This window comes from Megalobrama amblycephala, linkage group LG14, assembly GCF_018812025.1.
Source record: "Megalobrama amblycephala isolate DHTTF-2021 linkage group LG14, ASM1881202v1, whole genome shotgun sequence".
Lineage (NCBI taxonomy): Eukaryota > Metazoa > Chordata > Actinopteri > Cypriniformes > Xenocyprididae > Megalobrama > Megalobrama amblycephala.
This window is the reverse complement of record NC_063057.1, coordinates 25,102,274-25,117,974: the sequence shown is the minus strand read 5'-3', so window position 1 is coordinate 25,117,974 and position 15,701 is coordinate 25,102,274. Positions and strand designations below refer to the sequence as shown.

Sequence of the window (15,701 nt, the reverse complement as noted above, 5' to 3'; positions counted from 1 at the left end):
CTAAGTTACCAAGAAATCTCATTTTACCGGAGCACATTTACCTACCACCTCTCAGCATCGGATAAACTTCTCTGCTGGGGGTGGGGGCGTGGTTTCACAAATAAGACAAATGACCCACTAATGTCGCCACAAGGGGTCTCCAAACAATTAATAAATGAACAAAAACACAGAAATTTTGGTGAAAGTCATAACATTTTACAGCAACATTATTAACCCTGTTAAACGTGCTACGGACGGGGCCTACGCCAATCTTCTTGTATAGCTTTCTGGTTGTAATAAATTTCATCATTATGTTATTCTGCCTCCCGAGTCTTTCTGGTAGAAATGAATCTGCTTTTGTGATTACATTCATTAACATTAAGTTCATTCATAATTTAACACTGATGTCTTTTGTTTTTGTTTTTTTAAATAATGGAACCAGTTCTGAAAAGGTTCTCAGATCTTGGTTCCCAAACCTGTCCTCGATATTAAACAGGGATTTTGCCCCGGAGGAATGTTTCCATAGTTCCTATAATTATTGCTGGAAGTTTCCATTTTTTTTGCATGTTCACATCACAGGAACGGAGAATGATTTTACTTCCAGGAACTCCTTTTGGGGGACTAAATTAGCTCCTACTTCAAAGTCAGGTATAACCCAGCACAATAGGAACTACCAGTGATGTAAGTGATGATTGGCCGAATGTACGTGAAAACACCAGCATCCCCTATTGTAAAAAAGCCATGTCAACATACAGTTTAAAGCCTATATATTTACTCCACAAACTAACTCTACAAACATGAAAGACAGCGATAGATGGACAAATGCCGAAGTCCGCAATTCCCAGGCATCTTAATGCTAAGGAGAAAATCCAACATGATTTTGAAGGGACCAAGTGAAACATGATAATGTATTTCTGCTCAGCTGGTGATGTTGGGCCACACACGGCAAATGCTATAATACTTTTTCATTTGTAACCCCTCACCTCAGGTCCTCCTCACGCCACTCTGTGCGAGCCTCAAACCCAGGACTTTGGCGTGGGAGTCGGACGATCTAACAAGGCAACAGCTTCTATCATCAGTCGCTAGCCTGCCTCTTGAGATCAGGGGAGTAAGGTTTAGCACAGCTCTTACTAGCTGGCCTCCGTTACACATATACCATTTACTTTATTTATTTAACAGTTCTATCTAATAATGTTATCAGTTGCTGCCCAAGAACTGTTCAACTTCAAATTTCACATTTAGCTAAGTACAGTTAAAATCTCCAGATGTTGTAACGTGTGGTTGCTGGCAAACAGATGAAGAAGATGAAAGGTAATTCCAATATTTAAAGTTTAATGACAATAATTCAGGAACAGGTAGCAACACACACATGAGACGTATGAGAGCGGAAACTGAACTGAAAACTGAACTGATATACACAGAGCAGAAGATGAACTAATGATGGTGAGTTAGTGTCCTGTTAGTGGTGACTGATGAGTGGAGGGAACTTAGAACAAAGGAACACGTGTGATGAATGAAAAACAAAACAAACAGAACATGACGGTGACAGTGTAACGAATGTGTTCTTGATCTGCCCCTTTTATCGACGATGCATTAGGAAGTGACTTGTGTGGACTTAAGACAGCCAGGTATCCCAGAATGCATCTTGCATCAACCAGCAAGCATCAATAGTGGAAAACCTGCAGTTTTAAAAATACTACTCTTATTGTGTCACAAACTTTAGTTTTAAGCATTTTTCAAGTGAGAATGTAGTCGTTTAAAGCTCAAATCTAAAAGGTGTTCTGATGTTTTCGGAGTTGTGAGATCCAGGCAATCACTGGGTGCTCAGTGCTCATGTACCCAGCCGAGAACAGCCTTACCTCGGCTAGTCCTTCTACCGTTTGCCACTGGCTCTGATGTCAGTGGCTGTGTCTGATGTCTTTAGTGGTTAAACTTGAGATATAATTCGTCTTGTGTATATCTTATGGGCAATCTTTGGTCTCATTGATCTAGAATTTGCTCCTGGGCATATAGTTTTAGCTGAGGGCAAAGTGAAGTTTCACAACTTTATATATTTATATATACAATTGTAGGGTGCAGACTGTGTGCATTTGACTGAAGTGTTTGCTTGTCTTTATTTCCTTTTGTAAAAGTAAAAGCTTTTTAGACTTTATAATTATACTTTTATTATAGATTCTATTGTTCATTAAAACTGACATTTAACAAAATGAGACAAGATTGTGTTTTATTTCAATTTTATGATAGAAACATATACATACAGCTAAGGAAATCAGAGTATATGCACATAGTGCCTGACCCACATGTTAATATGGTTCATGTTTTTAAAGTGAAAACAAAAAGAGGCAGGGTTGTGTTTTCTTCTTGCCAATGGCATGGAAAGAATTAATATCAATATATTATATCTTAGATTGTTTCGCTTTCACTTTTCTTTTCCTGTAAATACAAGGCTTTATAAGAACTGATTAAGTAACAGGCCTTTCACTTTCACTTTCACTTTCCTGTTCCAGTAAATGGGAGTCTTTTTATGAAAGGGCTTAAAACAAACACCTATAAGATCCTGACCCTGACACTGGAGCTAGTTCCTCCAACAGCACACATATTATATCCTTTATCTGACACAATATCAGCAGAGGATAATTAATCAGCTCCAAAAAGAGCATTACCATATTCACTTTCTACATACCAGACTTTATTTCTGTCTTACAAAAGTATGTTTTACTAAATATCATTACTATCACTAGTATCTTTTGATACTGCTTTCCCTAAATTTCAACCAAAACCTTTTCATGCAAGTAGTAATAGGACAAAAGAAACAAAGGTTTCAGTTTAGTGTCAAATGGATTTTTTTTTTTTTTACTGGTGTTTAATCTAAGTGTGGTAGTGTGATGTTTAAAGGGTCAAAGAAACTACGCCACCCGGGATTAACTACACAGTAAAAGACAAAAGGACAGACATTGGTTTGATTTCTCACAAAAAGATCAAGAAACATGGATTCTTTATTGAATATTTGAATGGGTAAAAATCCTCTAATGCAAAAAAGGATCAATAAAGGCAAACAGCAACACTTCAAATTTATAGTTTTGCTTATAGTACATTTGAACCCGTAGTGTACTACAAGTGGTATCTAAATATATTTTTCAAATACAGAGATAGTATGAAAATAGACTGAAAAATATAAAAGGCACATAACTTACGGTATAGACTAATTTTCAATTATTGAACATTTCAGCTTAATGGACGTGCTTTTTTCCACGAAAAACAGGGGCTCTATTGCTATTAGTATTGTGTCTATTTTCAGAAAAGAATAATACACTATTTTGAAATGTAAATGACACTGAAATATAAGAGAAAATGGCTGTAAAATTACAAAGGTATATAAAATGTAATTACATTATTGCACATCATCCTTTGAACGCATTAATGAATCAATTGAATAACTTAATTAAAACAATCTTTATAAATGTCAATATCACAAGGCAACTAGACATTACACCAGCTCCAGCTTGGATCCAGCCTGTTATGAAGACTTCAGATAACCCAACACCTTTGAAATAAGGACTCCAGAACATCAAACATTGATGATTTTGCAACATTATCATGTTATCCTGTTGCTTTGCATGCACACTACTTTTGCTTAAATACATACTATAGCTGTATTATCTTACAACTGTTCTTTCTGATATCATCTCGTAAAAGACTATTGTGATTTTGTAACATAGAAACATGCATTTTCTGTAAAGCTGCTTTGAAATATGTACAGTTAAAAGTGAAAGTGAATTAAATGGTATTGAATTGAAAGAACTGTTGGTTACTGTGCCATGTTGAAGTTATGGACCCAATCTAAAACTACAGTTTGAAGATCCATTACATTATTAAGCCATTTGGGGTCGTTAAAGTTTCATTGGTGTCTTATGTCCAGTGTGCCCAATTTGAGGCAACTTTGTGCCCAAATGACCATGTGTCACCATGAACATTATGAGCAATTTTACCCACATTTCCAGAGGTAGATGTTTCCAGTTTAACTGCTAAGAACTGTAAAAATCCTTTGGTTTTGGTTTTGCTTTTATTGTAGTTTCTGTCGTTTAATTAACACATTTCATTTATGACTTACATATGTAAATGTAAACCAATTATGTGTTTGAATGTAATTAATGTATTCATGATTGCATCCCCCCCCCCCTTTTTTTTCCTAATTAGGCTGAGCATTCAATCCCAAAATCTGAGTCTGATGAACAGCAATATTGTGTTTGTAAGCGTCTCACTATTTATATGCTCAGTGTGATAGAGTGAAAGTTTGGTTCCACCAGAGGTGCGTTGGATTTCAAGCACTGATTCCACCATGGCTGTGTCCGGACTGTCCCATAAAGAAAACAAGTAGACCATTACAACTTCATTTTGACAGTTCTGATCAGTCTTTCAACACTGAGGCATTGGAAGAGCAAGAAAAACATGAGAGTGAAAGAGAGGTACAGACTAAACAGTGCCCCACTGAAATTCAGATAAAGCTATCAGACGATGAGAGGGGCAAAATGAAACCCACCCAAAGACGAGGCTACAGAATCCTGCAGCGTGGCTGGACAGATATACTGTCAGAAAAAATGGTCAGATGATCAACTGTGTTCTGGCTTTCTCAAATAATAAAGTCTTTTAGTCTCAGTCAAGAAAGAGGCTGTGCTCATACTGGAATGGAAAGGCCAGCTGTAAATTTCCAGGATGCACCAAATTTGATTTATACATATTGGAAGAACCTGACAAAAATGCAGACTGCGTTTTGGTTAATGTGGAAGTTTCTGGCCAAAGAGATCATTCAAAAGGCCTTACATTTTGAAGACACACTACCAGTAGTGAAAAGGAAGTGTTAAAGGGGCTCTATGTGGGAATGACACCCAGTGGTCGAAATAGGTACTGCAGTCCAAATTCAAAATATTGTTTGGCCCGCCCCCTCATTCAAAGACGTGGGCTGCCAGCAACAATAGGGAGCGCAATTCTCAATGAAAGCTGATGAGTTGATTTATCTGTGTTTTAATATTCTGTTGTTCATAGAGATATTTAGATGGATTCAGAGGCTTTTTAGGTCAAGTAGAATCTGCGATTCTTTGAACCAGTTTGTTTGCTGGTTTCCATGGTTGCAATACGCGTGTTTTCCGCCAACTGGCAACCTGTGATGTCGAAATACTATTGGATAAACTGCAGCACACGGTTTCACAGAGAACAAAACAAAAACAGACGTTCCGACATGGAAAACACAGTAGGTGAACTTAGCATGTTTTCTAAATATCTGCAAACATATTAGGGTATTTTTATGCTCTATTAAAGTAAAAATCTTACATGTAGCCCCTTCAAAGGTGAAGCTGAGAGAATTCACATAAAAAAAAACTTGCTGCTGCAGATGAACAGAAATTAGTGAGAGCAATCTTGAGAACAGAATGGACACAAAACCATTTCTGGATTGTCAAAATTCAGAAAGAACAAGACTTGAACCAACATTTCAGTCCTCATTTTGGTACTTTTTTTTTTAGAAAAGGTTCTATCTACAAAGTCGCATTCTAACTTGGTTCTTTAAGGTTCTATCTGCGTGAGCCAATCAGCACACACGAGGACCAGTCAGGTTCAGTGTTCTTTGTCATGTTGCCGCGATAGCGGAAGAGAGCCCAGAAAAACGCTAAATCGGTGAAGAAAAGACTAAATAATTTCACACGACGCGATGATTATTAGAAACCTAATGATCGACTAATTTATTTATGATCTTGTCCCGAATTCCAGAGAATTCCAGTCTTTTTGTGTGTTTTGATGTATGTTCCTGAGGAGTTATTTTCAGTTAGACACCACGCTAATGTTAGCCAGCAGCGCTATTAAAAGGATAGGTCTGGGTTTTGTAGTCTATTTGCTTATTTCCAGTCACGTCATTATCATACGAGGGAAAGTTATGTGTATATTAGGTTATGTTTTAACCTTGATCCATTCTGTGTACTTGAATTGACCTGTACAGCTATAAAGCTCTATATATACTGGGTTAAAGTGTATACTAGATTAAATGAGAAATGGTACATTTGACATTGTTGGTAAAAACTGAGCTGTTGCATAGTTGAAGTAATTTAAATATTTTAAATGTGAAATATTTATATGAGACATTTTTCAATGTTTATTAAACTTTGTTAAATACCTTTGCTGAAGCATTGTCTGTTTTCTTGCAGTTTTTTAGTCTTAAAATGTCTTAAATTTCACAATGTTAAGCCTTAAAGGTCAAATGGTCAACAATTTCATTGATGGGGTCTTAATTACAACAATAAACGTTATCATGTTATTTCAGCCATACTGATGTCAGGGGAGAAAGCCATTTTAAATGAGCAGGAATAAAGTCCTGCTCAGATGTATTACAGCTGCTTTCTGTCTAAACAAAAGGAGACTCAAATTTGAGAGGATTTTGATATTGTATATTTAGAAAACATTTAGGGTCCCTGTCATTGTCATGTTTGAAAGAAACTTGTTCCCCATATCATTTTTACTATATGGAATGCAAAAACTTTGAAACAGATATGTGATATGACAGAGATGATTATGTGACAATCAACTATCAAAACATCATCAAAGGTTGACACATCATTTCATTATTCATTTATATTGTAGTAATCTGCTGTACAAACTGAGTGTCAATGTCACTAAAGAGCGCTTACAGGAAATATGAACAATCACATTAATAACTGCAAGAGTGTTTCTTTTCAGGGTTTGAGGGATATTTCAGTAAATCCAGTGAGATCGTGTCCGTCACCCCGTATGATTATTACTCTGTCATGCATTTTGATAAAAACGCCTTCAGAAGAGGTAGTGGATCCATGATCACCACCAAACAATCTGAGTTTCAGGAAGTGATCGGACAACTGATGGAAATGAGTGAATCTGATGTGATTGGAAGATCAACACAATATTCACTGTTTACATCCTGCAGAGCACCGTATGAGAAGTGCTGAGCTTCACTGTCATTTGCACACATTTTAAAACCTGGCGATAATATGGTTGATGCAATCTTCGTTCTTCTGATTCTGGCTTTTTAATTGTTCCTTCTATGGGTGACCGGGCTCTTTCTTCATTTGCTCCCAAACTCTGGAATGCTCTTCCCAATGAGATCAGACCTGCTGACCCTTTCAATGTTTTTAAATCTTCACTTAAAACTATTTTTTTTTTAGGCTAGCATACAAGTGAATTAATATAATTTTTTTTTTGTAATGCATCTTTCTCTCTTAAATTTTCTCTAATGTATATTTTCTTCTCTTTTTCTTTTTTGATGTATTTTATCTATATGTTTCTGTGAAGCACTTTGAGCTGCAACTTTTAAAGGTGCTATATAAAATAACGTTTATTATTATTATTATTTTAAAGATACATTTATCACGGAAATGTTGGAAAGTATTTCCAGGAACAGTATTTCATCACCACAGCAGGAAGATGTTAAGAAGAAAAAGGAGGAAGAGAAATAAAGTTATTCTGACAGGAACAGGTGTGCAATATCATTTTAAAATATGTAGCCAAAACAATTACATTAAAATATAAAGCAAGCAGCTTCATGCTCAAATAAGAGGCTGCGTTCACTTATTTCCCCTAAATACCCCATTTTTTTAAAAAATGCAAGATAAAATCATTTAAACTATATAGTGCCTCTATCTTTCTATTTTTAGCAATTTCACTTTTTTAACTTTAGTTAGTGCTGCTTGAGCATAAACAGTATCTGCAGTTACAGCACTGAAAGTTCAATGCAAACGGAGATATTGTCTTTCTTTTAAAGTTATGGCAGTTTAATGCCTACAAAAACGACCGGTTTGGACTACAAAGAGCTTCTTCCCGGGTTGGGTTTTTTTTTTTATGCACTTCAGCACTGAGGGCAGAAACCAGGGGGATGCAGCCCGACAAGAGACTGCAAAGTTTAGCATTTAAACGAACCGTTTTGGTGCACATTTGATTCAATAAAATTTATATATATATATATATATATATATATATATATATCACGGTTTTAGACTCACGGTTTCGGTGCGGTTCGGTATGTGCTATGTTCAGGAAAAAAAAATATTACAGTCAAATAAAAACAAAGAAAATAAGAACAAATAATCAAACGGCACAAATAAATACAGTAAAGCAAATATACAATTAAATAAAGCTTTTCAGGTTTTTCATGTATCCAGTTTTCAGGTACAGAAATTGAATAAAGTAGCTAATAAAATGTAAAACAACATTGCATGTAATCTTCACTGTATGAATTAAATATAGTTCAATCATTATTAATTATTAAGTTACTATTCAGTCATAAGCAACGAGTGATTTCCCTGTCTTTTGTTGTTTGATTAACATTTAAAACACATTCAGACAGCAGGAATGCAAGGGCTGCTGTCTCTTTAAGACGCATGTGTTCTTTCTCCAGTGTATAAGTTCACTTAAGACATAACCGACAATGCTTACTAGAATACTCGCTAAGACGGGCATGTTGACATAATTTTGTGTGAATTTGTCTATTCAAGCACAAGACTTGAAAGAGACCTCTATATTTGCGCGCTGTACACGCGCTTCCGCGTGCGCGCTTCGGATGAGTGCACAAATCTTCTCAAAGCGCGCGCGCAAGTTCTCCTTCGCGTCTTGCACTCGGATGTTTAAATTGGCAAGGCTGAAATGAGTTTAGTTTAAACGCAGACAACAACTTGTGCAGTTCAGGTCTCACCTGCATAAGCTATCAACACCCGGTGATGGCGAAGTAAATGACTGCTCATATAGAACATGCGGCATTCGCACTGAACAAAGTTTAGGGGTAGCCAGAATGCATATAGGTGGTCGGTTCATGTGCTCTCTGCGTGAACTGAAGCGGTACCGTGATCTGTCACTCCACAGAGTGCTAAGAAAGATCACGACAGCTCGAGAGACATCCATGGTCTCACTCCAGTATGGGAAAGTAGTCAGTCACTCCTTGTGTTTTAAGAATAGGCTAACAGGTGAGCCGAGGGATAGCACAAAATTACATACATCTGTAAAATTACTACGCAATAGGCATGTGAAGTGAATGAGTGTAAACTGAGCTCAGCGCAAATCAAATAGCCGTGCTGTTTGTCTCTCAGAAATCAGAGCTTTGCAAAAAAATTAGTCTAATACATCAATAAAATACTGCATCATAAACATTTTCTACTATTCGATATGTATTTAAATGATTTAAACCTTGCGAGATGATAGATGAAACACAAATGGGCAAAAAGTATGAAATGAGCAGCGCGTTCGTAAATCAAATAGCCGCGTTTCTCTTGCGTCTCTCAGAAATCAGCTTTGTCAGTAATAGGCTGCTATCAACTAAAACAGTACATCATCATACACACTTTCTACTATTCAATGTCTACTTAAATGTTTAAAACATTGTACGATATGATAAATTAATTAGTGTAAATTATATGAATGAAATGAAGCACGCGATAGCAAGTCAAGACAAATGTAGGACTATGCCTGCGTCCCAATGTCCATACTATCCATAATAAATAGTATGTGAGATTAAAATAAGTGTGTCCCAAAGCGTAGTTTGTTGAAAAGAGTATGCCAAGAGTCCCCGGATGGTGTACTATTTCCTGCAGATTTTCTTGGTGTGGATCCATCGATGCGTCCCAATGTCCATACTATCCATCCTAAATAGTATGTGAGATTACAAAAAGTGTGTCCCAAAGCATAGTATGTTGAAAAGCGTATGCCAAAATTCCCCGGATGATGTACTATTTCCGGTAGATTTTCGAAGTGTTGATCCATGCACACTTTATCGGCTCGTGTTTCCCATAATCTCTTGCGTTTGGGGGAGGAGTTTAAGATCCATAAGGTGAACAAACATGACGGACGAACGTGTTAACAATGTGAATGTGTTATCATCAGCGTTTAAATGTAAAAGTGCATACATTTATAAAGCAGATAGCCTAATTTATTGTCATTTGTCACTGTTGTGCTAATATTAGGCCTAATTAAAATACGTCTTATATTTTGTAGGGTCAGATGAACACACTGAACATCTAATTACTTGGCGAACTACCAATGATGCTGTTTTCACGGGCAAGAGAAACGCTGCTATAAAAGGATTCGAGTGAGTAATGACCTTAGATTGATATGTTGCATTTTATGTGGATCTATGGTTAGGATAGGCAGGATATATAATTAGAATCGACATTGCTTAATGCAATAGTCAAATTGCAAAGGCTGTGATGTAATTCAATAAATAAAACTTTCCGCGTCAGTGAGTTTGTTTGTTTGCGCACGGCAAAGAAAGTAGGCCTATACATTAAACTCAAATGTAGCAGAGAGACTAGCATTGCTTCTCAAACAAAAACCTGGGGAAAATCAAACCAATCATTGTAGAATAATTATAGCCATTCAAGTCATCTGGTAAAAAAAATCCTTTTTTTTTTCATAACGTATAGGCCTAACACATCGCGCAAAAAAAAAAAAATCATCGCAATGTCCGTTTTTTTTTTATATTGTGCAGCCCTAATTTATCTCTTTTGTCTGTCCTTAAGAACTTTTATAGAGCAGAGCAATCTGCAGGGAAAAGTGTCTGCTGCATGGGTAAAAAAGAAATGGGAGAACCTTAAGCAGAAGTACAAAGTAAGTTTTTTTTTGTTTGTTTGTTTGTTTGCTTGTATTTGTGAACGACTTTATTTTCATGCTATTCATTTATTTATTTTGCTTGTTGTTTGCTTGTTACTTGATTGTTACAGGACCTTAAGTGTCCACAGACAGGGGTCAGCACAGAGGGTGGGGAATCTACAGCAGCCTCCTGGAAGTGGTATGGGGTGATGGATGCTGCATTAGGGTGTAAGCCGTCAATCACCCCACCACTGCTCATCCAGCAAGGATATTGTCAATAGTTCCTCATCCCCTGTTGCTGGCCCATCTGATTTGGCACCAACAAACAGGAAGAGAAGAAGCGAAGGGGACCTTTTGACATACCTAAAGGAGATGGAAGAAAGAGAGGCAAAGAGAGAGGAAGAAGCCCAGCAGAGAGAGGAAAGAAGAACAAGAGAGTTGGAAGAGAGAGAGACAAGACGATATGAAGAGACAAAACAGAGAGAGGAAGAAGCCAGGAGGAGAGAGGACGAGTTCAGGGTGAGAATGCTGAGGAGAGAGGAGATGAGGGATGAAGAAATGAGACGGAGGGATGCAGAGATGAGGAGAGAAGTTGCAGCAAGAGAGGAGAGGTTCCTCAGTTTAATGGAAGTCCTTGCCAAATCACTTTCCAAAAATGATTGATTTATTATTATTTTATGTTTTTTTTATGGTTTTATACATTATGTATTGTTTTTTATTATTTATTGACTGTTTTTCACCTTATTTTTGCTATGAAGTAGTGCTGATGCTGATACAGCACACAACAAAGTACTTTAAAGAAGTATCTCAGTATTTAAGTTAATCTGTCTGAAAATAAACAAATTAACAGCTATAAATTTGCGGCTTTCTGTGGTGTGCTTAACAGTTTATTTGTTATATATATATATATATATATATATATATATATATACATACTACCTGTAGGGAAGGTGTGCTAGTTCTTAGGTTAACTTGGTCATCGCCATGGAGTATCGGTAAGGACACGGAGACAGGAAGTCCAGTTAGGTTACTTTAATGTTCTTCAAGTTCACAGGTTACATTGGTATACAATCTTGAGCATGGTTGTGTATAGTTGTAAGTGTGGTCTAAACAAAGGAAAGGAAAAATAAAATTACATAAATTAAGTGATTTGGAACAAACAGGATAAGATTATCACGTGTAACTATCAGATAACATCATTAGATGTAAACTGTAAGCAGTACTGTAATGCAATATATATACATATGTAATGTGCATCCTTAAGCATATAAGCTTTCGAAACTGAACAGCATATAAATGAAAGTATGTATACATTAAGTATAAGTTTGACAAATTAACCACACTTCTGAATTAACTACTTTTTAAATTAGGCGGAAATATCTCACAATCGCATTAATGACTTGAATTATTATCTTTATACATACACATATTTGGTTTAGAGTGCTTAATGTTTACATAAACGATCGCTAATGCAGACTGCGGGTCTTCCACGTATCTGTCTACTTTTATAAACAACTCGACAAATAATCTTAATCAACATTAACAACACTATACAAGATGCATAAACACTTACTTTTGGTCATTAACGCACACAACTTCGACAGGAATCAGCAGAAAAATAACACACAAACCATCTCTTTTTGACTGAGCAAAAACGAAACTAACGGTTCTATTTGAACAGTCACCCTACAATGCGGTGGTTTGATTGGCTGTTCCTTCGCGTGATCAGTGCATGATAACTATGGTGGCCTGGATGCTTGTTAACCTGAATGCCTAAAAGTGTCCAGGAGATGGCGCAGTTGACTTTCCTCTTCTACAGCCGCCCCTACATTTGCTATGCAAATGTACTTTTTATCCTCCTTTTATCCTGCATGGTCATAATCTGGGATGGCGGGTAGTGTGATGAGACGAGACACTGGTCGATGGTAGTGCTTGTTCTTCACTTCAATCTCTGCAGAACGGACACGCCCATCTGATCCAGTGTATATGGTTACTACTTTGCCGATGGGCCAAAGTGCTCTGGAAAGTTGGTGGTCAATTATCATCACAACAGTCCCAGGTGTGAGGTTGCTGGTGTCACTCATCCATTTTTGACGTGGTTGCAGGGTTGGCAAGTAATTCTTAATAAAACTTGTCCAAAACTGATCTGCCAATACTTGTGAGTGCCGCCATCTTTTCCGACTAAGAATTTCGGATTCTGGGTAAATCACTTGCGGTAGTGATGCATCTGGCCGCCCCATCAGCAGGTAGTTTGGGGTAACCGGATCTAGATCCGCTACATCAGAAGAGACATACCCCAGTGGTTTTGCATTAAGTATAGCCTCAACTTCTATAAGGAGTGTTCTGAGGACTTCCTCTGTCAGGGTCTGAGATCCTACTATGGTATGCAGGGCAGTTTTAACTGAGCGGATTTCACGCTCCCACATACCACCGAAATGTGGGGCATTTGGGGGGTTGTAATTGAACTGTATCTTCTGTTTTGCTAATTGGGTTTGAAGATGTGGACTCATGGAAGTGAAAGCTGTCTGTAGTTCTTTATCACCCCCTCGGAAATTGGTGCCCTGATCAGCTAGGATTTCGGAAGGAGTTCCACGTCGAGCAACCATGCGCCTAAGAGCCATCAGAAAGGAGTCTGTATCCATGTTACTCAGTAGATCTAAGTGGACACAGCGGGTAGTCATGCACTTAAAAATTATTCCCCACCTCTTTTCATTGCTTCTTCCTCGTTTTACCAGGAATGGGCCAAAACAATCTACCCCTGTGGACCTTTCATTAGGGGAAGTCTGGCGGGGGGAAGTTCTGCCATTTTTGGAATGTTAGGTTTTGCTCTCCACCTTTGGCATTTGACACAGGAATGTTGATGGCACTGTATTGCTTCTCTCCCTCTGAGGATCCAATAATATCTTCGAATTTCTGCAAAGACCCTTTCTGGCCCAGGATGGCAGAGTTTGGTATCGTATTGCTTTATGAGGAGGCAGGTAATAGGGTGTTTTGGGTCCAAAACTATGGGATGTGCAGTACTGTAACTCAAGTGGGACGCTTGGCGTAGTCGTCCTCCTACACGGATGAGTGCAGTCGTTTCATCCATTTCTGGTGACAATGTGAGCAAACGACTGGATGAAGGTATCGGCTTACCAGTTGTAAGAGCCTGATATTCTGTGGGGAAACTATCTAATTGGGCTTGCCTCAATAGACTTGTTTCTGCCTGCTGGTACTCCAGTGCTCCTGGGTCACCTGTTTCTCCCGCCGCCCCATGCATGGATCTACAAGTAGCTTCCAAAAGTTCCTCAAAGGTTGAGAACTGGGTAGCGTCTGGCATTGGCGATCCAGGATCAGTCAAAGTGTGGCCACAAAACTTTGCTTTACGAAGCTCAGTTGGGTCCTCATTCAGTACAATGGCAGGACTCTCTGGCCATGATTCAGGTGGTAGGTAGAGGAAGTCTGGTCCCTTACACCAACGGTTGGGTTGGGATAATTCAAGCAGGGTTTTGCCATGTGTGATGTCATCTGCAGCGTTGTTTTCTGAATCTACATAGCGCCAGTAATGACCTTCAGTAAGTTCTTGTATCTGAGTTACTCTGGTGCCTACAAAAACTTTGAATCTACAGGACTCTGATTTCAGCCAGGTGAGTACTGTTGTTGAGTCACTCCACAAGAATGTGTTTCTGATCTCCAGTGAGAGCTCATTATGGAGTAGCTTGGCTAACTGTGCTCCAGTGAGAGCAGCGCAGAGTTCAAGCCTAGGCATTGATTGTTGCCTTTTTGGAGATACTCTAGACCTGGCATGGATGAATGAAAGCTCAACTTGACCTTGGTGTTCAGTATGGAGGTATGCAACTGACCCATAGGCTGCCTCAGAGGCATCACAGAATATGTGAAGTTCTTGCTCCACCTCTGGGACATCTAATTTTGCTGACACATAACATCGGGGTATGGTGATCAGGGGTAGATGTTCCAATTCCGCTTCCCATGTTTGCCAGGCCGTCAGCAGTTCAGAAGGAAGAAGGGGGTCATCCCATTCCCGTTCCTTCACCCACAGTTGTCTTACTAGGATTTTAGCCCTGGTTGTGAAAGGTATTATGTAACCCAAAGGGTCATACTGGCTGGCAAGGATCCGGTAGATGTTTCGCATTGTTACCTCGTGGTAGGATAGCAGTCGATGGCGGTAATGGAGGGTGTCTGGTACGCAATGCCAATTTAATCCCAATGTCATTTCTTGAGGGTCTGACTGACTGCGGGAAATCCACAACTCGGTGTTCTCCGATCTAGCCTCTTTGGGAAGATGGCCAATCACTGAGGTCTCATTGCTTGCCCACTGACGGATTTCAAACCCACCTGAAGCCAGTAGGGACCTTAATCCATCAATTAGCTCACGGGCTTCAACTGAGGAGGCAGTGCTCTGTAAACAGTTGTCGACATAAAAGCAGCGTTCAACTGACTGTCGTAACTTATCACCCTGCTGACAATGGGTGAAAACATGTCGCTGTAATGCAAATGTTGCACAACAGGGGCTACAGGTCGTGCCGAATGGAAGGACCTGTCACTCGTAAACATCAGGTGGGTTTCTAGGATTTAGGTCCCGCCACAAGAACCTTAGAAGGGGTCTGTCTTTAGGGAGCAGGCGGACCTGATGGAACATCCCTTTTATGTCTCCACTGATGGCTACTCGATGTTCTCTAAAGCGGATTAACACTCCAAGGAGAGAGGGTCCCAGTGTAGGTCCAGGTAACAGCTGCTTGTTTAGGTTTTCCCCATTGTAGGTGTATGAGCAATTGAACACCACTCTGTGTTTTCCATTGTGTGTCACAATATGGTGGGGCAGATACCATGACTCTGTAGACAAACCTGCTTCTTGAGATGGTATTTTAGTGGCATAACCTGCTTTCTCCAGTTTTTCAATCTCTTCTTGGTACCTGTTAGCTAGTTCCAGGTCCTTGGCTAGCCGACGTTCAGTGTTATGGAGGTGACACATCACAGCATCCTTTGGAGCATGTAACAAAGGCATGGTTTTAACTCTCAAAAGCGGGGTGGCGTAACGTTCAACTCCATCTACTTCCACTCGCACTGTCTGTGTCTCCAGCATGTTCAGTGCTTCTTGGTCTTGTTGTGACCTTATCACCATCTTTTCA

General features: G+C 38.8%; 1 long non-coding RNA gene across 1 annotated transcript; it reads left to right on the top strand.

Annotated features, from left to right (window-relative positions):
- The first annotated feature begins 8,236 nt into the window (after positions 1-8,236).
- Positions 8,237-11,424, top strand: LOC125246392. Its single transcript, XR_007179838.1, has 3 exons — positions 8,237-10,072; positions 10,503-10,590; positions 10,704-11,424. It is a non-coding gene; the product is annotated as an uncharacterized LOC125246392 (long non-coding RNA).
- Positions 11,425-15,701: the final 4,277 nt, after the last annotated feature.